The sequence below is a fragment of the Panicum virgatum genome, chromosome 1K (genome assembly GCF_016808335.1).
Source record: "Panicum virgatum strain AP13 chromosome 1K, P.virgatum_v5, whole genome shotgun sequence".
NCBI lineage: Eukaryota > Viridiplantae > Streptophyta > Magnoliopsida > Poales > Poaceae > Panicum > Panicum virgatum.
In genome coordinates, this window is record NC_053136.1 from 30184893 (window position 1) to 30209541 (window position 24649).

Genomic DNA, 24649 nt, shown 5'->3' on the forward strand with positions numbered 1-24649 from the left:
CCCACACAAGGCCGACATCGCCGCCGCACGCAGGGTCGCCGACGTCGTGCGCTGCCCGTCGGCTTGGCCGCCACGCTCGCTATGCACGCATCGATGATGAACACATAGGGCCTGATTGGTTCTCGTCTGAGCGGAGCCTGTCTCGCACTCAAGAGCCTGGTTCCACGGAGCCAGGCTCAGTGCATGCAACCTCATCGTGATTGGTTGCTCGTTTGCATGTTGGTAGGATATGCAGGGAAATTGATTGGTTGGCCTCCTGGCTGCACCGCTCGTCTCTATTTTAGTGCAGCAACGAAAGAGTCTTGGCATGCGGCAAGCCAGGCCCGCTAGAAACGCATTTTTGCCGTATCCACGGAGCCTGGCTCGGAGGCGCACTTTGCATGGCGGGGACCAGGCTCTGGTGCTGCTTCAGCTAACCAAACACGATGATGTTGCATCTCGGGAGCCTGGCTACGGTAAAACCAGCCAACTAATCATCCCCATAACCGCCGCACGCATAGTCGCCCGCATGGTGCACGCCTCACGGTCACGGGGCCTCATCGGATGCACAAGGATCTCCTCAGGAATCAGGCGCAGGAGGCGGTAGTAACAGCCGATGGTGCCACCGTCACCATCGATGGCAGTACGTCGATGGACGCCAGTCTCGAGGGTACTAAGTCATGAGGTATTATCATCCTAGCAGGACGCCAGTCTCGAGGGTACTGAGTCATGAGGTATTATCATCCTAGCTATGTAAAGCTGTGGTCATGGCATTCCCGACTCAAAAGAGAAGCGCTTATCAACAAAGTATGTGTCGTTTCGTGACAGCAGTGTCGAAAAAAAATGCAGTTTCCTCAAACAAGTTTGAATATACGTCTATAGTTCTCCGAAGTTTACACACGCTGTCTCCCAAATATCGAATGATTTGACCATTCGATATGGTACGCAGCAAGGAAAAAAAAACTCATTGACAATACTCGGAAAATCCTGCAGCTGCACATAGGCTCCTACGGGCACTTCAATCAAGTCTTCTTGGCACCACGGGATATCCTCAAGGCATTCAAAGCCTCCCTGCACATGGAAGAACAATCAGTTGGCTACGATGTGAAGCTATGTATGGCATCCTTGGTTGTGAACATGGTACCGCTAAAATTTGTTGAAACTAGTGGCAAACAGGGTCGGGCCCTGCAGACCCTAGATTACGACCCATTACTATAATCATTGTTTGGTACTGGAGACAAAAATATAAAATTGTCAAAAAAGTATGCATTTGGAGCTTTTCTTTTGTTGTTTGTGTTGAACAATACTTGCTAATTGAATGGTGTTATAGGTTGAAAATTTACAGGATGTTTAAAAGGAAAATAAATGTGGTTTCATGTCGCAAGTAAAGATTATGTGTAGAGAAATTGTAGCCATGGATATATGTAACATACCGTAAAGCATTCTCAATCTCAGCACTTCCCGGATCTATTTTGAAACCACCAAGGAATGCATCACATGCCTTTTCATACTCTTGAACAAAAAAAAAATCAGATAATGCATAAATATGATTTGTTTATGAAAGTGACAACGAAACAATTACAGTGATCTCACCTTCAGAAACATTTGAGCTGCCCCTAGCCGATACCAGGCCTTTGGCCAATCTGGACGCTTCATTCTACAAGTATAAGCATCCGCAAAAGCTTTGTCTCCATCACCAATTTGGAGAAAACAGAGACTCCTATTTGAGTACAGGGTTGCATCATCAATTTCAAGGCCCATTGCCTACACTCAACAAAATTAAAATAGTAATTAACACTCCTAAATGTGAAAGCCAATTTCAACATTACCAATGAGCAAGGATTGAAATAAAGAAATGAACAATATACCAGACCTTGGCCGTTATTAAGAACCAGGCAACATCTGATTGTGTACCAACTGAATTTTTGAATTTCAAGCCAGGTATAAGCTGAAATTTACCTAGTCACTGGTAATATGGACAGTATGTCTATGGAGTGGTGATAGGCGAAGGGGGGTTGGTAGGAGAGAAGAGGAAAACTTAACTCCTAACCAGTGCTCATGATACCATAGTACCATGCTCACGAATTGGACATTGCAATGGACCAATGGGTCAAAGTACATACACACCATTCATTAAACACCCAACACAGGCTCTTAGTTCAGAACCACCTAGCTAAACTATGTAAGCTACCAGCTGGGAACATGCCAGATCAATGTGGGTCTCAGTAAAATTGATGAGATCATGAGATAGGTTTTTTTGGAACAAAATGCAAGGAAAATAACTACTATGGAAAAAAATATTTAATAACACACCTTAGTGTATAGTTTAATTGCAGAATGGTAATCCTTATCCTCAAGTGCCTTTTTTCCTTGCAATTTCAACCTAGCTGTTTCCTGTTCAAGACCACTCTCGTAGAACTGAACAATCAAGACAGATAATGAACAAAAGATTCATGGAAAAAGATAATCACAAAGAAAATGTCTAAGATGGAGTTAAATAGTAAGAACTAAAAATAGTAAGAAATAAAACTAATTATGCATCTAAATACAACTGCACATGATTTATATGGTTGCAGAAACATTCATTTCAACGGCACACAATTATCTCTCAACCCCCATTTCAAAACTTCCTTTCTGAAAAAACATGTGAACATACTTTATTTGCAACGTGCATTTAAAGGATGAACGAATGACAATCTAGAACAGGAGACTTCTGAAATCAAACCATAAGTTAACTTGAACAAAATACTGAATAGGAGACTTTGAAATTAAATCATAAGTTAACTTATTACTCTAAAGTCAAGTCTGGCAATGATGCAACAATCATAGCTCTTGTCCTGGCAATAAGCAAGCATGAAGCATTATTCCATTGACACTCCAATCTTTGACAAACAGAATACGAGTCGTTAAAGGAAATAGTATCTCAACATCTTGCCGTGGACCACATATAGCAGCAAATTCTATTGGCATTCTTCCAAACTGCTCATGATGAAGAAAAGATGAGCTTAGAAAAGAATGTGCTTCATAACAATCCGAATGTAAGGAATTATTATCCACCACTGTACGCTAAGATATTAACCAGGTAATAAAGCAATTCTGCATCTTACACATCAATGCATTTAAATGTTGGAGGAATTTTTACGAATACTGAATACATGACCGAGTAAAAAAAGCTCTTGTTCAAGTAATTGAGATAAAAGCAAGGTGCTGAAGAAAACAGTGGAAATGGAGGAATAATGTACATTGTATAAAATCATACTTCATCGGGAACATTTGGGTCAGCACCAGCCTTCAATAAGCACTTCATGCACTCAGTTAAACCACCACTTACAGCAGCTATTAAGGGGGTTATATTACCCACACCATTCACATCAGCACCAGCCTACATTGAAAGAACAATGTGGTAAACATGCAATAATTTATAAACATCTACTCCCTCTATTCCAAATTATAGATCGTTTGACATTTTTGACACCAAATTTGACCATTCGTCTTATTAAAAAATTTGTGCAAAATATCACTAATTTGTGCCAGAAGGATACTTTTCGGTATTTAGGATCGGTGCTACAAAAGGATGGCGACATTGATGAAGATGTTAGGCATAGAATTTCAGCTGGCTGGTTGAAATGGCGGCAAGCTTCTGACATCCTTTGTGACAAAAGGGTGCCACAAAAGCTAAAAGGCAAATTCTATAGGACAGCAATTCGTCCGGCGATGTTATACGGTGCTGAATGTTGGCCTAAAAAAGCGACATGTCCAGCAACTGAGTGTAGCAGAGATGCGGATGTTGCAGTGGTTTTGCGGGCACACAAGGAGGGATAGAGTCCGGAACGAAGTTATTCGGGATAGAGTCGGGGTGGCACCAATTGAGGAGAAACTTACCCAGCATCGGCTGAGATGGTTTGGACATGTCCAACGAAGGCCTCCTGAGACGCTTGCGTAATGGGGTTCTTGAGCGGGTCGATAATGTAAAGAGGGGTAGAGGTAGACCTAAACTGACGTGGGATGAGTCGGTTAAGAGAGACCTTAAGGATTGGAATATTTCTAAAGAGATAGCTTTGGATAGGAGCACTTGGAGACTAGCTATCAATGTGCCTGAACCCTGAACTTATTTCTTTCGGGTTTCATCTCTAGCCTACCCCAACTTGCTTGGGAAAAAAGGCTATGTTGTTGTTGTGTTGTTGTATCACTTATTTTGTTGTGGCTTACTTTATCAATACAAGTTATTCAAGAATGATTTAAATTTGACTATATTTGCACATTTTTTTTGAATAAGATGAGAGGTCAAGCTTGATGTCAAAAAACTCAAACGACCTACAGTAGTTTCTCTTTTTATGAACTGATAGATACATTTTTCTTGGGCTCATATCACTAAGTCTACGGATCACAAAATTTTAATGATTAGGATGTGAGAGGCAATTTATAAAACTATTGCTAGATAACTAGATATCCATAGCCACATCAGAATATTCAACAAAAAGAACACCAGTGGAACATACAGAATGGTCTTTAATAAAAGCATTATTAGCTGTGTGTTTAAGTACTGAAGGATGGCAATTGAAAAGTTTCATAGCTGAGGCTGAAGCATGGACTCAGGGCAATTGACCAAGTAAAATGTAATTATTGCCAGGAGGAAAGTTAGCAGGCTCCAGCAGATTGCATTTTTCTAGATCATTTCTTTGCTACTGATGGTTGTTGGCAGAATGGATTGTGGCAGCACAGCATCAATTAGCTTTATTTAATACGGAACCAACAACAACGATGCATGCAGAAAGAATTATACTACACTGGATTTTCAGAACTTATGAGTAACAGTTAACTTGAGCAAAGTGACACAGACATAACCCAAAACATGAAAGAACTATTAACAACAATACCCACATACTAAAAGTGATTCTGAACCCTGACAAAGCTAAGAGCCCAAAATACCTTAATCAGTATCTTCACACATTTTAGTGATGGAGCATATATAGAAACAAGGAGAGGAGTGTAGATACCATGTCGATCTTATTGCACTGAAAAGAAACATAAACAAATGAGTAGCTATGATCATATATGACAATAATTAGGGGATGACAAAAGTTAATTATAATATTATGTAAGTATATATATAAATAGACTTTGACAGTTCAGAGAATAAAATAGGATGTTATGCATACGAACTAGAATGCTCAAATTTTTCAACTTCTATATGAATCTAAAAGGTAAAGAATATAACACAAAGGAAGCAAAACTGCAAAAGGCCCAGCAATAACAAATTAAAAAGAACATGAGCAAGATAATAAGCAAAGGAACATCCTAAATCCATTAGTTTCCTCCAATCACATAGGCCCTATTTAGTTCCCAAAAAAATTTCTACAGTACCCATCACATCGAATGTTCGGACACATGCATGGAGCATTAAATGCAGTTGAAAAAAATAACGAATTACACAGTCTAACTGATTAGCACGAGATGAATCTTTTAAGCCTAATTAGTCCATGATTGGACATTATTTGTCAAGTAACAACGAAATGTGCTACAATACCAAAACCAACAACTTTTCACCAACTAAACAGGGCCATAATGTTCGAGGAATTGAAAGGCATAAAATCACATACATCAGCGTTGTGGTCCGACAAAATCTTCACAGTTTTATGGTGCCCATTGGTAGCAGCAAGGTGCAGTGGTGTACCACGATTAGATAATGCATCAACAGAAGCCCCTTTAGAAAGTAAGATCTCCACTATTTTGCAATATCCTGGATGAAAAAAAAATTCCAATTGGTCGTTAACTATTTATAGGATTGCCGTTTTATAGCACTTTTGTTATTGCTACCATTATGTTTGTGTCTCCAATGCACATAGATGCAATTTCAATGCGATACACAAAAAAAAAAGAGATATAGTTATTGTCAGAAAATGAGACCATCTTCAGCTGCAATAGGGAGAGAGGTAAATCCTTTATCATCAGCTTTGTTTGGATCAGCACCATGGTCCAGAAGATATCTCACAGTAGCAATATGTACACCATTGATTGCATAAGCCAGAGGCGATTCACCTATAAGAAGAATCACAAACAAACATTCTTATCAAAGGAAGTAAAGTATTTTTACAGCCACCAAATGTATAAGTTATGGACGTGCATAATCCTGAAACATACAACAGGAATAATCAATGGCACTCTGCTTAGGAATGCCAACCATGGAATTCATCACTTCCCTCAATACAAACACACTGATATCAGACAATGATATAACTGGCATGTCTTTGGTTTTCACTTGGACCAGCCTCACAATATGAAAAATCAATTGAATCTATTAATTATGAGGAAGGTTAGCTGTACAACGGCCAATCAAGTTCCTATGGTACAAAAGGTGCATACGCAAAGAAATACTGAGCATGTGGCAGACTTCAAAAACTATCTAATAGCCTAATATAATGAGGAATGAAGTACAAACAGATTTGCACAAGAACTGCATGATAAAAGTTTGCAAAGATAAAGGGTGTTGGGTATTGCCTTGAAAATGTACTTGTTTGTATGAGAAAGAGAAACACATATGAGTTGTACAAATTGAATATAGTGTGGGCATCATTTAATCCCCACTGTATACCATATCTCAAAAGATAAAATGCTGTATCAGAGAACATACAGACACACACATTGACCTTTGGATTGTGGTACATTTAGGCCAGTTAGTTTTCTCATTTCGCATATGACAGCTACAGTAATTGACGACACAATTGGTACAATTTCAAATGTATATTCTATAAGCTCTGAACATGACCAAACTATCTCAATAAAAACCATAACAGTCTTCAGAAACCATAACAAGGCATTGCACACAGCTACTATTAATGCAATGGTTGGATGCAAAATTATGACATAACAGAGTGTGGTGCAACTGTTTTAAACTGTATACAATGTTCTTAAGGCGTTGAGGCGAGCTGTGGCGCTCTACCCCCGCCACAACGCCTAGGCGACACCATAGTCATGGAAAACAAATGAGAAAAGAAAAAGAAAAGGGAGAAAAGGGCAAGGAGAAGGTAAGGCCCGGCCCACTAACAAGCCCATGACCACCTTATCTGTGTTTACCCCATCCTCCCCGTAACCCTACGTCCAAAACTGCCGCCGCTTCTCCCTCGCAGCAGCGCCGCTCCTCTCTTCCTCCCTCGCAGCAGTGCCGCCGCTCCTCCCTTCCGCCCCGCATGCCTCTCCTTCTGCCGGCGCTCCCCTGCACATCGACTGCAGCCGTAGCAGACCCATGCAGCAATGAACCCCCGCGTCCCCTCCAGCTGCTCAAATGGAGCACCGCAGCCGCTCCCCCTTCAAGTCCTCGCACCTCCCCAGTTTCTTGGGGGCCAGATCTCGCCGGCGCCGGTGCCGTCGAGGATGAGGAAGGCGGAGGTCGTCGCCTGCTAGTTCTGGTAACCTTCTTGCTCCTCCTTTCATCTCCCGGTCGCTCCTTCCCCTTGCTCTTCCTCTCTTCTAGCTGGGCGTCGGCGACGCCTTGGCCTCCCTAAGCGCCTTGACGCCTTGGCGTCGCCTAGGCGACGCCTTAAGAACATTGACTGTATAGTGAACCATTAGACAATACTCAACAATTCATAATAAAAAACAACTGAATAATAAAAAAATGAAACATCGGAACATTGCTTGGCCAGAAAACCCCAACAAATCAAAAGTTAGTGTTTGAGCTGAGTCCATTAATCTGGTGTAGCTATTCCAAGCAAAGGCAGAAACGATCTCCAGTAGAGTTGCAATGAAATAAGTGGTATTCAATCAAGTATAGTTTGTAAAATTAGTAACACATAGTATCGACAGAAAATCAGTCCAAAGAAATGGTTGTTTTAACTATTGCTAAGTAATGAATTCATGTAACCAAGAAAGAAAGGAGTGAAGCTGCCCTACATCCTAACAATAATGTACTAACGAGGGCAAACAAACTGCAAAGAATGTGTAACGCACTGTGTCCAGTAATACATTAAAACTTTGAGGCATTCATTCATTGCTACTGAATGCCATTCCTGATACAATTAGGCGGCCAGATACTCAGAGTCTCACACAAAAGCAGCCTATGAAGTACCTTTAAAAAATAAAAATCGATACAAAATTATAGGCATGCATCCCTACAGGCAAATTGAGTCAACAAGTCCACAACAACCCACCAGCACCACAAAATCAAGCTATCCTCTCGCGCAATTCGACAAGCCCCCAATCTACAAGCACAGCCACCACTAACGACCGGGATACAAAAATTAACAGGGTTTTGCATCGTGTACGGGTTTACCTCCATCGTGGATGGCGTTGATGTCCACCCTAAGGTCCTCAACCAGGTACCTGCACACCGCCAATTGCCCTTGGCCCGCGGCGAGGTGCAGTGCCCCCGCGGTGCAATCCACCACGGCCTCCACGGCCTCCATGACGTTGCCCCGCTCGCCGGCCAGCATCGTCGCCACACCTGCGGACCCGACCAGTTAAAAGACCCCCAAATAGCACGAAACCATGGCCGAACTGAGCTGGGAGCCTGGGACTCGGGAGGAAGCGCGTTAAGTTTGCAGGGGATAAGCACATCTTTGTGTAAAAAAAGGTCTGAAATAGTGATATAAGGGTTTGTTTGTGAGGTCGAGATACTTAGTTGCAGCATTCAGTGACTTATTTGTAAATTCTAGATATTCTCTTGTAATATTTGACCCCACCAATATAATAAATAAATGTAAACAACCACCTCCTTCTTTCTATAAATAGCACCCCATATGAGATGGAAGTGGGGACTTTTTGGCCTCCTGCTCTCTTGTTTTGCTCTCTCCTCACTCTATCTCATCTTTTATTTGTTTGGGGAAAAAACCCCAATAGCTGCACGTGGTTACTTTGTTGTTTACGTTGAGTTACAAAAATAATATTGGTTCGTTCATGTTTTATCCGTGAATTACCTAGCGTCGACCTGTGCGCATTTCTTATGCATACTTCCTGAATTTAGGTTGAGATGAGATATCAGATGTGAAATGCGACACCACAACTTTTCAAACCGTTGGTCCCCAATTTTTTTTCACTCTTTTACTACTTTTCAAAAATATTGTGAACAGGTTTTTGTTTTTATGTTTATGAAAAAAGTAACACTAATTTTATATTTATAGCAAAGATGTATGCATAGAAATGATGTGACTATCTTTTCCCAACTCGAGTTTTTTTAATAAACTAAAAGAATTTTATGCCTTATATACGTACCTCACATTATTCATAAATGTGCAAAAACACGCACGCAAATGGAGCAACCAAAGGTTGATCTACCCTTGTACAATCACCATAGCAGGGTCATGTGCAGTGTAGCCTTAATTTATTTATTTGTCATCTACCACAGTAAATTGTAAACCATCGTCCAATGGCCGGAGAGACTCGTCGGCTTTGTCAGAGCTGGCGGAGAGAGAAGCACCAGAAATCTCTCAGCTAGGAACTCGTCGCTAGCTCCTGGTACGCTTTCCGAAGCGATGAGGCTGTTCGCACTGACACACTCTAAAGGATACTGAAGTATGGAGATAGAGTAAAATCAGCTGCATCGGGGTTCTCTAAAGCATACTCTGTCATTCAGCATCACCTCCGTTCCTCTGAATTTCCAGCAATCCCGTATCCTCCTCCCGTCCTCCATCCGCAACCGACGAACCATCCCGCGGCCTTCCTGTCCTGGTTGCGGCGGCGCTGGCGGCCTGACCTCCCCTGGCTCGCGCCGTCGGGCGAGGTGCGGATCTCGCCGCGTGCGCGGATGGAGAGATGGGGGCGAGGCGGCGGAGGGAGGGAGGCCGCCATGGAGGCCGGCCGTGAAGGCCCGCCTGCTCCTCCGCCGCCATGGAGGCCCACCGTGAGAGAGAGAGAGAGGCTGACGCGGGGAGGGAGGGAGGCAGGCAGAGCGAGCGGGATAGGAGCCAGGGAGGGGAGGGCGTCGGGTAAAATTAAAAGAGAGAAAAACTGACGCGTGAGTCCCGCAGCGAGTAGTTGGTATAGGGGGGAGATTTAAATGGTGGATGAGTGGAAAAAAAATTGAGTATAGAGGAGAGAATATGGATAAACAAAACATAAATATTTTTTTTAGAGAATAAATTTAGAGGATCATGAGTGTGAATAGCCTGAATGAGACCGCACTGAGCAGGCAAATTGAGGAGGTCAGGAAATCGTTTTTTTTCTTTATTGTGTCGCACTTCCAGATCAGCTGACAACTTCGTCAACACTGCCGGAGGCAGCCTACTGCTTCCACCGACTTGGAGCTACTTTGAGATTGCTTGATGTTCTTGCATGTTAAACGATGGAAATTTTCCACAAGCAGCACAGTGCCCACCTAAGGATCGGCAAGGGTGAATTCCTCAGGTAGGGCGGCAGCGTGTCTTGGTGGCAAACAGAGTGGATCAGTTGTTTTCCTATTCCATCTCGTCGTTCGCGGTGCGCCCCCTCCGGACTCGCGCCGTCCCTCTCCACTCGCGGCGCTTAAGCAAAAGTCCTCTTGGATGCGCTGGGCCGTTGGGCGCTTGGCCGCCTGTGCCGCTGTACAACGGCAGTCCCGGTGACCATGTCCTCCATGTCGCCCGCGGTGGTCGGTGCCCAAGGGCATCCTGAATCCTGATGGCGAAGGCGAGCCCAGCGCGGCCACCGAGCAAGACGCGCGTGCCCAGTCCACCAACCCCCAAGATGAGGGATACCAAGACAGTGAGATCTCCCGGCAGCGGAGCCGGGCGAGGCGCCGACATCATCTGGCAGCAGACGCCCTCGTCGGCGCACTGCTCTAGAGAATTAGAGATGAGAGGGGAAAGTGACTTGTGGAGCTAGCTAATTACGCATTGTCGCACATACTGATGACATACAGCGCTGCTAGCTGTTATTTAGCACCACCAAACACATAAGCTAGTTTGAGAAATTAGAATATATATATATATATATATATATATATATATATATATATATATAGTGCTCCTGTGACAAAAGTGCAAACATAAACGTGGCCCGTACAAGCGCGGTTTCAACTTGTGACATGACTGGTAATAATAATTCGAAAAGAAAGCGGAGGCTACACGCACGCTTGCCAGCTGCCCCTCCGAAAGAAAGCCTGACAACTAATTAACTTCAGCCGTTCCCACCCACGGACTACTAGCTGAGTAGCAGCTCCACTGCATGGACGCAAGGAGCTTAAAAATCCTACAGCACCCACTGGTTTAACTTACAAAACGGAGTGTATCGAACCCATGTAGCTTTTTCCCACAAAAACGTGAACGTGTTTTGAGCTATCTTCCGTGACACCCATAAGGTTCACCTAGCCTTGGCGCTTCAAGTCAGCTTCAAGGATTCCATAGCTTTCCTGCGCATTTCAACAACTAATGGAGTTACCAAGTGGTTTCTGAAAGCGTCTGTTAGGTGCCAGTGCGGGCCACACATCCATTAATGCAAATTGACATGCCTATTTTTCAACAACTAAGTCCCCATTCAAGGGTACCATAGGATCAAATGGCACGGCAGGGGAGGAAAGAAAAACTCAAAAGAGGCACGAGTTAAATAATTCATGTACTAACTATTTTTTCATGATGAGGAACACATCCTGCCTAATTCGGAGGTTTTCTAGGTATAATTAAATTATATGCAATGGAAGTGCGATATTTCATAGAATGGAACTAAGGAATTAAGGATGAGAGAAGATACCGCAACGCATCCTTTAGTTCAGAACTCCCTGGGTCCAACTTGAGTGCGTCTAAAAGCGACTCACATGCGCCCTTGTAGTCCTGATAATACAAGTACAAGACAAGGTAATGATCAGAAATAATTGGCAGAGCAAATCAGAAGGCAAGTAATCTGAGTTTCAATCCAACCTTCAGTGACATTAGAGCTATGCCTTGCCTATAGCAGGCCTTTGGCCAATCAGGTCGCTTTTTTCTACATTCAATAGCATCCAGTAAACTGAGCAAAGGCTTGCCCATGTGAAGCCAGTAAAGGCTCCTATTCGAGAACAAGGTTGCATCTTCAGGGTCAAGGTCCAATGCCTACATCCAGAAAGTTAATCAGTATGTATGAGTCCTTATTTTGGAACACTCAGAAAAGAACAATGCACATTGTTGCGTATAGAACATATATATTATTATGAGCCAGGTCAAGTTAGTGCAAAAAATTCATTCAAGACTCTCATGAACAGCTAGAAATGGACGACCTGGAAAGTACAGCCGGCTTGTTTACATCTTTCCTGCAATTTTTATTGAAAGATAGCAAAAAGTTTAGTGAACACTGTCACGAATGGATGAGGAAGATGGACTGAACTCTGTTGTTAGTATTGAGATATGCCCAAAGGGCTATATATACAAGAGACCCCCAAACCCTAGACACTAGGATATTACCATTATACCCTTAACACCCCCTCTCAAATGCAACGTGAATGCAACGTCGTTGCATTTGGAGAGTTGACACTAAGCACTAGACTCAAACATAAACATGAACATGATACATCCAAAGTCCGAAATGAAAGATGTCGTCGAAGCGTGCAATTCTTGAACATGTCGATGTAGATGATCTCCTCCACAAGAGGGTATAGCCTTCAACACCGTACTTCAGCGAATAGTCCGAGTCTTCACAAATCAGTACATCAACTCCTCAAACACGAGCCTTGCTTTGGAGACTTGAACTTGACAATAACTTGAGATGTGTCAAACCAGCCAAACGGAAAGGAGAATGAGAGATCACTGCTGCAAGACGGCAAGCAGGAGGACATGTGATGATGACGACAAATAAACGACCATTGATCATGGCGTGGAGCAAAACGGCTCCGAAAGGGACCAAGAGGGCAAATGTCGCATCAACAACGATGATGTGATTAGCTAAATCGATGGGACTTAGCTAACCAAAATAAAAAAACAAGATATGGGCTGATTTGACAAGGAAATGGTGGACACACACGGCATTGACGAACTGGAGATGTATAACTGGACTTGGATATGACAATATACTATGGATAGAAGCAGCAGCAAGCAACGAGCAAAATAAAGCAGCAATGGACTGATGCAGATAGGCAGTTGATACTAGCAGAAGGATGCAAATGCAATGCTGGCATGCTGCAAGCAAATGAACAGAGCAGCAGCAAAACAGCAAGCAGCGGTGCAGCACTAAAGTTGGGCAACCTCCTCAACCGGTCCTCCAGCAGGCAACAGCCCAAAATGAGGCCTAACATGACAACAGCAGGAGCAAAAGCTTGCCCTCGCAAGCAGGCAGCCAGGCAAAGAGCAGAGAGACCCGCCGGCGACCGTGGAAGGGCGGGAGAAGTGGGGGCTGCATCAGCAGAACGGGCGGGGACAGCGGCTCCGCGACGGGTGGCGCCAAGGGCCCGCGGCGGCGGCGGATTCCCCCTCCCGCGAATGAATCAACGGCAGTAGTGACGGGCCGACGGATGGAGGCCGCACCGTGCGGACGGCGGCCACGCGACGGGTGCGGCGCACGGCGGACAGGCGCGGACGGAGGCCCGCGGCTGCGCGACGGGCGGCTGAGAAGACGAGGCGGACGGGCGGACGGCGCCGGCCGCTGCAGACGCGGGACGGATGGAGAGGCCGCAACAGGCGGCGTCGACGGGCGGTGTGCGGACGGACGGCTCCGCGACCGGCGGAGATGAGGCGGGTGATGGAGAGAATAATTGCTCTATTCCTCCAACCCTAGAAGGGTGGGTATATATAATAACTACACATGGGCCTCTAGATGGGCCTCTATACACATGGTCTCAATATACTCCAACACCCCCCGCAGTCTGAACTACCGGTGCAGCGGTGTTCAAGACTGGACAACAAGAAAGTTAACACCCCCCCGCAGTCTGAACAACCGACGCAGCGGTGTTCAAGACTGGACAAGATGAGAGTACAAGAAGAGCACAAAAGGGCTAATACCCGCCCCGCAGCCACAACTAGCCACCGGCTACGTTGAGGCTGGATCGAAACTCCGAGAAGGTGGACGAGGGCAGCCCCTTGGTGAAGATGTCAGCAAACTGGGAGATAGTCGGGACATGGAGTACCCGAACATCGCCGATGGCGACTCTGTCGCGCACGAAGTGTAGGTCGATCTCCACGTGCTTCGTCTGCTGATGCTGGACGGGGTTGGTGGAGAGAAACACGGCGCTGACGTTGTCGCAGTAGACGAGCGTGCTCTTGGCGGCGGGCAGCAGAGAAGCCGGCGGCTGGAAACAGAGGAGAGGTGAAAACCTAAACCTAAGCTATTGATACCATGATGGAGAGAATAATTGCTCTATTCCTCCAACCCTAGAAGGGTGGGTATATATAATAACTACACATGAGCCTCTAGATGGGCCTCTATACACATGGGCTCAATATACTCCAACAGCGGGGAGGCCGGATCCGCGACGGGCGGACCGAGGACGAGCCGGCGGCGGATCCATGACGGACAGGGGCTGCTGCTCCCCTCCCGCGAGCGGATCGACGACGGCGGGGTAGAGCCGCGATGGCGGCACCCGACGGGGAAAGAAATTGGGTAAGTGCTGCTGCTGTGACTCAATACCTAAGAAAAAATGGGTTTGGGGCTTGAGGATGCCGCCCCCGGGAGGGAAGAATCGATCCTCCCGGGGACGGCGTAGCGGGGACGAGGGTGGCGGACCGGATCTAGACCTGGAGCTCTGTTACCATGTCACGAATGGATGAGGAAGATGGACTGAACTCTGTTGTTAGTATTGAGATATGCCCAAAGGGCTATATATACAAGAGACCCCCAAACCCTAGACACTAGGATATTACCATTATACCCTTAACAAACACCATTCAATTCATGTATGTTCTATTATACAGTTTTTTAATCTTCATAATTTGGGCCTTGAGTTTCTTCTTATGAGTTAAATCTAGTCTCCTAAGTCTGAACCAAGCCCAACAACTACTAAACAGCTCCACTGAAGTTTTAACAAAAATCCCAAATGCATCCTTAGAAGATAGCACCAGCACTATTTTCTGAGGTAACACATAGTAACAGGCAGTCATGCAAATTTTAGGGAGATTAAAGTACATTATTCTCTCATTCCATTATCATAAGGAATTAGGGCATATGCTCTCCTCAACAAAACATCTGCTAGGAAAGTATGAATATATTCTATTACACCGGAGAATGCACCACAGAATCGATAAAGGGAAGAACCATTAGACAAAAATAAGTCCAACACGTCATAGTTGGACCTTGTTCTTGATAACATGTTCAGTTGGAAGAATTCATAGATAATAAGGCCAGCTGAAGCCCAGATGCATTTAGTTGGGACTATAGCATCTGGTGGCTAAAAAAAAAAACCGAAATGATAGAAGGCACCCTGATTCACACGAAAATCTTCTAGTTCGCATAGAAATTTCTCCTTTTTATATTTTTCATGTGTTTACATTCAAGAATAATGTGAAACCAGGTCAGTAACGTCAGTCATACATGAACCTTGTATCCTTAATGCAGAATGCGGTGCAAGGACTAGCCAATAGAAGTATTAGAGGTTGGCGATAAACAAAGCAGACAGTGCCGTAACATACCACTGTAGAATTCTGCTGCAGAAAGAAAATTTTTTCTCCCAGCAGCCTTATTCCCTTGCGACTTCAACTCTGCCATTTTCATTTTATCCACCGGCTCTTTCTGAATCATCAAGAGAAGTTAATGAGCAATGGTTTGATGAACATATGGAAGACATAATAATTCTAAAGAAACTACTTGGTATAAAATTATAATGTAAAAAGAAAAATATGGCTATGATTTCACATAAACATTTCCTGCTCATCATTTCTATGACTGCATTCGAATGATATTTTAACTTTCAAGCACATATGATAATCTCCAAGCTATCCATGCTAAGAAAGCTTTGCGTAGGCAATACAATGACTATAGCCCATACAGAAATAAGAAAATACACACCCCCAGGCATTCTGCATTATGCATGTAGTAAAACCGCAATAATTTCGACCAAAAACATTTCCTCAATAGGATAGGGCTAATGAAAATGAAATGAGTAAATTTGAAACAAAAGAAGTTTCATAATATGTGCTTCTATACACAAGAATGAAATTTAAAGGTCATTCACTTCTCTTTTGCTGACTGCAGTAGTAAGGAGTACAAGATTTACGGCACAGCAAAAAAAAAGAGCAATACGTGTGGATTTTACCACATAGCCAAATGCTTCATGGTGAAGGAACTTCAGAGATCAAAACTTAACAGATACATAAGAGAATAATTTTTATCATGCAACGGGCTGCCATTTTCATATCTGCTTCTGAAAATACAAAATTGCTTTTGCAAGTCTTTCTGTACCAAGCTGAGCAATTTGCATGAACCAAACTAACAGATATAGGTATGCATGAATCCTGTAAAACAAACAAAATCCTACAGGCCTATATCTTTGAACAAGAATCACAGGAAAGTTATCTCAAATGGGCATCAATAATTCTTGTAAAAAAAATCCTGCAAGCATGTAATTTTAAAAACAATTACAAAAGAAAACACGAATTTTGCGTATTTTTAGTAATCTGGACACCTAATACATGTATTTTTATGTGCCTAGCAACAAAAAAGAGCAAATAATCAGTACAGAAGTACAAAAAAAGAATTTTGCATGTGTAGTGCAGTAACAGATGAACTCAATTCTGAAAAGTAAACACGAGACTTGACCTTTTAATAAAAAATTGTGTCCCAAAGCTTAAAGAGATACAATACTCAATTTTCACTAGAATTCCACTATTCTTAGTTGGATTGGTTTCTAATAAATTTCAACAACAGTTGCAAGGTTTGAAGTGCATGCCTATAGTAGCAAAGAGGTAAATCTTAAATCATTGATAGATAATATAGACATGACTCATTAAGGGAAAAAAATGCTTCCAAAATAATTTCATTGTTTCAACAACAGTTGCAAGGTTTAAAATGATTTTTTACAGTAGCAAAGAGATAGATCTTACATTATCGGTAGCATTCCAGCTGGAACCAACACCAACGCCAAGTATGTAATTTAAGCACTCAGCTGAGACATTCTTCAGTGCATTGGTTAAAGTGGTTAAGAAATGATTTCCATTAGCAACAGCACCTGCCTATCATGAAACCAGTTAGAGATTTTTTTTTTCCCGAACCGAGGCTCCACCCCATTTCCATTTCATCAACGGAAATACCAAGAGTACATGGTAACCACAGAAACAGGTCTTCCAGAAGAGAACCGGGGGGGGGGGGGGAGGGATGTGGCCGATAAAACATTGTACATTGTAGACAAAAAAATTTAAAAGAAACTATGGAAACTATATCACAGAGCCCCAATGCATGTGTTTGGTAGAGCAAATACTAATACACTTTTCTTCAAAAAAAAATATGGATACAGTGTTTTATGGTATCTATTAAAAGAAATAAATATGGGATATTGAAGATAATTTATAAGCTCACAAGATAAACATTAAATATAAGTAGACAAAGTCCTTGCATAGAAGGGCGGGCCTGGTGCAGCGGTAGAGCCTACCGTCTGTAACCGGAAGGTCCCGGGTTCGAGCCCCAGCCTCTGCACATTTGTGTGGGTAAGGCTTGGGGCTTAAAGACAACCCTTCCCCAGACCCTGCACAGTGCGGGAAGCCTACGGCACTGGGTACGCCCTTTTTAGACAAAGTCCTTGCATCATATGAAACAAAATAACTAAACATGACGAAATAATAATCTATTTGGGCTTCAAACTGACAAACTGATTGTTGTCAGAAAGGGTATCAAATACATGTTAAATACCGCCAACCAATGAGTCCAAGACTCCAGGGTGTACTTTGGTCATAAAACAAATGCTAACCAAAGAAAACCGAAGTTTTTGCCAATTTCATAACTTGAGTTAGAAAAAGGTTGAAACAAAATAACAGCCTATAGGAATTGACATGCTACATCGAAGTTAAGAGTACCTGAATCAGGAGTCTTGCGCATTTCACTGAGGCAGCATTTACAGCGAAATAAAAAGGTGTCATACCATTTACCATCTTGTTGTACTGGCAAGAAACATCAAGCATATTAGGGGGGTAGAGGGAAAAATACAGAAAAATTGGCCGTTAATTATTCTGAGCTCAAAATTATATAGGATTTGAGCCCAACCCTTAAATTATCTAGGCTAAATTTAAGGCCCTTTCCCACCCCTATGTGCATTGATTAAGGAAACAAGAAAAAACCATGAACATTTGAACATAGGAGTCGTAAGGTACAACCAAAATACGGCTAAACTTACATCTGCATTATGGTTCAACAAAATTTTCATAGTACCATCTTGCCCTTCAGTAGCTGCAATATGAAGTGGTGTCCCGCAACAAGTTACCGGGTCAGTGTAAGCTCCTTTTGCAAGCAATAGCTCTACAATTTTACAGCATCCTGAGCAAAGGAAAAGATCCAGGTGGTTATTACATAATAAGTGAATTTGTTGAAAATATCTTTTTTTTGCAAGTCATGCAGGTAGGTCAACTACTTGGAGGTAACATATCTCTCTCCCTTCCTCAAGGACAGACAAGGGCTGCGTGTACATCCCAGAAAAAATGCTATTGTGCGTGGTGTGTGTGCGTTGTAGGCTATTTTGGCCCCTTTCCTCTCTTAATGCAATGATATGCGCTCTCCTGCATATTCGAGGGAAAAAAATGCTTTTCGACTTAATCAATCCAAATCAACAACTTTGAGGGCCAAATATCAAGTTTTCAATTCATGGACCATCTTGAAGCAATTGTGTGACAGAGCAAGGACCTATCCCACAGTTTATGAAACCTTCTAAATACACATTAAAAACCCACCACCTCCCACCTTTTAGGATGTTTATTATGATGTTACTTATCCAGAATTCCCATATCAGGTTTGAAATAATTCACAATTTTACATACATTAGCTCATGGAACAGAAAGCTTATGTGGAATAAGGATAAACAGATCCTAAAAAGAAATAACACCAGTACAGAACAAATTATAAACAGAAAAGACCGAACTGAAGATAAGTGCAATGCATGGATGCATTATAGAGATGTTTTTTAGGGAAACCTAATCCTGCAGCAACATGTAGAGGGGAAAACCCATTGCGGTCGAGTTTGTCTTGATTGGCACCATGCTCAAGAAGATATTTGACAGCATCCACACTTTTACCATATATAGCACTAACCAGAGGAGTCCTACCTGTCAAGGAAAATAAGGAAGCTTACTATATATGATGAGTATTTGGGTTTAGAGAAGAGACCTGTTTCTATGAAAACATATTTTTCATCTCTATGCAGACAGGGAAAATGGTTTTTTTTATGACAGTACAGAAGACCATAGCCATTTGATACAGAAACATAAATATAGGCATTTCATATTTAGTTACTGCACTTAGTAGAATATCAAAGTACCGCCAAGAAAAAAATAGTAGAATATTTTGAGACTATAATGGACATATAGGCTGAGCAGGGATCTCAAATTTATAATAATTCAGTTATTCCAACCACCAACAAAAATGTCCGCATCCAACGGAAGTTTTGATTTACTGAATTTGAAGTGAACTGCTCAAAGCTATGGAAAACCTGCATTAAGAGGGCTAGAAATGCTGCAAATTGCAAGATGGGTATTGAAGGCAGAACCTCTTGGGTGCATATGTTACTATTAGCAACTAAGTTCTGAGTGACTGAGTGATTTCACAAGGTTTAGATTCCTATTATCCTTGGTTTTAAGTTTAAAATTCATATTTGATAAAACTATCTGAACAAACTTTATAATGAAAGTTACAAAATTCAATCATCCTACTAATCTCCCAACAGACAATTTAAACCAGAAAGGAAAATGGTGCACTTCAAATGTTTAGCATGAATGTGTGAAACTTCATCTAGAATACAGACGAGTAAAAAAGACAATGAGTACCGATCATAATAATTTGCACCCACTGCATGATTTCATCAAATGAACACAAAAACATGTAAAAAAAGCAACAAAGAATTAAGAAATGTAGCAAAGACAATAATAGACAATAGAAAAATCTGCATTCTACCAGAGAGGATATACCCAAAATGGAATACAGAACAGCTGCTCCTACATACCTTTCTTCTGTCAATCAAGGCTTCGGTCTAAACATAAAATTTCCCATTCTTCAACAAAATACTTGTGCCTTAAACACTAGCTGACGCTGCTATGCATTAACTTTAGCAAGTCCAAACCAACAATGTACAACGGAATGACAAGTGTTTATGGATTGATCGGGTAATTTAATAATTTAGGCTGTGCATAAAAGACCAAACCACCGTTGATATCCTCACCACAAAGTTAAACGTGTAGCCGTGGAATCTATACTGCACCCAGGACTGGAAGCGTGAATATAACCATAACTCTTGGTATGCTAGGATTTGTCGCGAAAGTGGGATAGATCGACCTGCGGAATCCACGAAGTCCACGTCCATCAGCAGACCTTCGACCAGGTGGCGGCACATCTTCACCTTCCCGTTGCCGGCGGCGAGGTGCAGTACCCCGAGCCCCTTCGCCTCCTCGTTGTCTGAATCCATCGTGACCGCCTCCACCGTCTCCCTGAGGCGTCCCCTCCCCTTGTCCAGGAACCCCGCCAGCTCTGCAGCGAACGGTATTACATGGGGCCGCGCGGCGATGATAAGCATAATTAGAACGAGGATCGAGATGGGTTAGGGAGGTGTACTTTTGAATATGACGAGGTCGCCGTCGAACGCCGCCTGGAGGAGCATTCTCCGCATCGCATCGACGGCTGCAGTGCGGCGGGAGGAAGGAATCGAAGGGAAGGAGGATTAGGGTTAGTGATCGTGGGAGAGGGACGGGGTGAGGAAGGAGGGATTCTGAGGTGCTTACCGGAGGGCGTGGGGGCAGGACGGCGAGGAGGAGGCGGCGCCATGGCGAGCGGTTGTTGTGGGGTGGAGCAGACGAGCAGTTGGGGTTTTGGAGCAGAGAGGAGAGGGGTTGGGGGAATTGTCTGGAGTGGCGCACGCGGCAGGCCCAGAGTCACCGGCATGTGCCCACGCCACGGCATTTGGCCCATTTAAGGAATGTTTCTTTTTCTAATAGGTAATATACACAAATAAATTTTATATAGAGAAATTTTATATTTCTGAATAAATGGAAAGAGGAAAATAACTGGATGATTAAAATAATTAAAATTATAGAATTCAAAATTTATACTACAAAAAATTGATAATTTTAATCTACCTGCTATAAAAGACAAGGCAATTTTCAGAAGAAGATACAAACATTTCATCCACTCATCCCAAAAAATAAAGAGTATTTTTATAATTTTACATCTAGGATTAATTTGCGTGCTCACTCCTAGAATTACATTTATTTTATGAGAGAGTATGTACCAAAACGCAATGGTGCTACAACTAAGTAGAGATGTACGTGCCACATATGTACATATTTTTAAAATATAATACACATAAAATTACATTTATAACAAATAATAAATATTCAACATCTTAAGTTAATAGAAAGGTTTGCAACTCTTCAAATACTCCACCACTTAAGCAAGATTTTTGTATTTTATTGGACCAGATAACATTTGAATCCATGTTTCTGAATCTTAAAAATCGTAAGCAAAACATTAATTTAAATTTAGAATAAGGAAAATTAAAAAATATTTTATATTGTGAGCGAGCGTGGGGTCGCGCTCATCCTGTTCGTCGGCTTATCGGTATGCGCCTGAAGAGCTTGTAAATAAAAACAAAAACAAAAAGAGTAATTGGATGAGAGGTTAGAATACCTTCCTTTTTGCAATGGTGTGAGGGTAGAAGGAAAGTACACGGAGAAATTCTAGAAAGTTAATCAGCGCTAGGGAATAAGGAAACTAAAATAAGAGATTTTAGAAAGTTAATCAGCATTAGGGGGGCAAGAAAAGTAAAAGGCAGAGATTTTAGGAGGGTAACCAGGGCATGTGAACCATTCTTGCCAAAAAAAAAAAGAGTTAAATACACCAGAGACCCTCGAATTTGTCCCGAGGTGCCACTTAGGTCCATGAACTCGCAAAATTGAAATCGGACACCCTAAACTTGTTAAGTTGTGCCACTTAGATCCATACCTCTTGATGTGGTGCCACCGAATATATGCAAAAAAACCCTCCAAATTTGTCATCTTCTAACTTCACATCCTCCATGGAGGCCGCCGGGAGCCCACCGGTGGTGTTGCCATGGGAGGCCGCCACGGCAGGCCGCTGGAGAAGAAGACAAGTGGGCGCGATTGGGGAGGCGACCCGGCCGCTGCGCTTGTGGAGGAGCAGGCCGAGGCAAGCCGTCGGGCAGGGCGACGCAGAGCGCAGAGCACCACGGCGGCAGGGCCACCGTGGCCTCCTCCACGCACGCGACGGCATCCCCAGCGGAGTCCAGCGCCCAAATCGGTTGCTCCCACCGCCCCGAGCTCGCCCCAGTTCGCGGACATCCTAATCCCACACGGAGACGCCGAGCCGCTGCGATTCAATCCGGTGGCCAGCCGCCGGGGCAGGCGAGTGGGCGCCACGCGAGGCAGCACTGGGTGGCATCCGCGGCGTCGTCCCCGGCGCAGTCCCAGGCGGAGTCCCGCGGCGGCGGCCCGTCGGCCTCCCACGGTGACGGCCCCGGGGAATCCCATGCCACCGGCACCCCCGGCCTCCCACGGCACCGGCTCCCCTCCCTGTGGCAGCGGCGGCGGTTGTGGGGGAATGAGGAGAGGCGCGCTCGAGCTGGTTTTGGCAAGGAGTGGTGCGCTCGGGCGGTGCCAAGCCAAGCTGCACACCGCCGGCCACCTACGGCCGCCCGCCTAAAGCACACGTGCAGGTGCCAACCTGGCCAGCCCGGCCAAGAAGGCGTGCGCCAACGACATCTCGGCGACGGCCTTCGCGATTGAGCTGCTTCGCGCCGGTGCACTGCTCCCGCTGATCCTGCCCCCGCCTGCAGCGCTCGGCCTACTCCGTGGGCGAGGCGGCCGCGTTGTCGCCCACTTCGTCGTCGTCAGTCGCGGCGCAGCACGCCGGCGGCACGGGCGGCAAGAACCACAGGGGCTTCAACCCCTTCGCCGTGGCGCTTGAGATGGTGCGCCGTGATGGCGCCACCACGCCCAGGCGCGCGAGGTCGCTCTCGTCGCTCGATGGAGGACGTGAAGATAGAAGATGGCGAATTTGGAGGGTCTTTTTGCATATATTAATGTCATGTGGCACCACATCAAGGGGTATGGACTTATGTGGCACAACTTAACAAGTTCAGGGTGCCAGATTTCGATTTTGCGAGTTCGTGGATCTAAGTGGCACCTCAGGACAAGTTTGAGGGCCGCTGATGTATTTAACTCAAAAAAATGATCGCATGGTGTACAAAATAATGGAAAGTAATAGGATCGGTCGGGTAAAGTTTTGGTTCTAAAATAACTAAGTGATTCCCCGCGCATTACTGCGGGCTTTGAGAGAGCTTTTCGATAAATAATGATAAAAGTTATATAATTTTTTAAATAAAATGCTATGGCGAGCATGTAGTAAGATAAATAAGTACTTAGACTACGTTTGCTAAAATACAAAAATGATATATTTGACCACAGTCCCGGTCAGCACAGGTTGGACCAGTCAATCGTGGCATACAGTAACACGTGTAAGCCACATCGGCCTACTGGCACGCACTCATACACGGACAGGTCCCACCTCTCCACTGGACCCGCGTTGACATATTTGACCTACGTCGCTGACACATGGACCGGCGGGTCCAGTTCGCTACACATAACAGCCATGTAGGCATGCTGGACCCTCCTATCATCACATGTGGACCATGGGTCCCAATGCTACATGTGTCCCACTAGTTCTATGACGAGTTGCGGTCATCACAGATAGGAGTTGGTGGGGCACCAATTTTGTGATGATACGAGATGTTGTTCTATGATGCACGTTTCACTTTCGTCATAGTTTGGTACTGCCCGAGGGCTGTCACCACTGAACTATGATGGACCTGTAATTTTTGTCATAAATGTGGTCTAATCAATGACGAAGTTCTAAATGTCATGCGCAAAAACGTATAGGAAGCAACTATTTCTAATAGTGTTGATTGTCACTCACCATGAGTGCGTGACATGGCTATTTCAGACAACCGAAGATACCTCATTCACAAGACTAATTAGACAATACTAGTAGGGTGCACGTGCGTGCGTCGCATGTGTTTAAAGAACAATACTGCGAAAAAAATAACCACACTAAATTTTAGTTGCAACAATCATTTTTAAGAAACTATATATATATATATATATATATATATATATATATATATATATATAGTGAAAACAAGCAATGAGATCTCGGTTGTGGTGAAAACAGACAATATTCAAAGCTGCTGGCCTGCTCCAAGCTGCTGTCGCTGCACCGGTCGCTGTCGAACCACTCTCCCGCGTGCGCTCGCCGTGCGCCTCGTGTGTCCTCTCCATTCCCCTTCTTCCCGACCTTCTCCATCCGTTGCAGGGAAAAAAGGAGCAAGCTTCGGCTCATCAATCACGCCCCTCTACTCGCGAGATCAAGATCCAAAAGCACCATTGCCACCACCGCCTCCACCTCCTTCACCACGACCGCCGCAGCCTCCGCCTCCGCCTCCACCCCAAGGAACCTGTTTTTTCTTTCCCTTTTTTAATATTCTTTATCAGCAATTTGGTATAAAAGGCAGTCATCCCATCAGTACAACTATCTCTATAACATCAGTCGTGAGAACTGGCCTGAGCAAGTTGAACCACCAGATGCATAATAGTGGTGTCAT

General features: G+C 43.9%; 1 pseudogene; it reads right to left on the minus strand.

The window, feature by feature from the left end:
• Window positions 1-747: 747 nt before the first annotated feature.
• Window positions 748-22292, minus strand: LOC120702194 (annotated as a pseudogene).
• Window positions 22293-24649: the final 2357 nt, after the last annotated feature.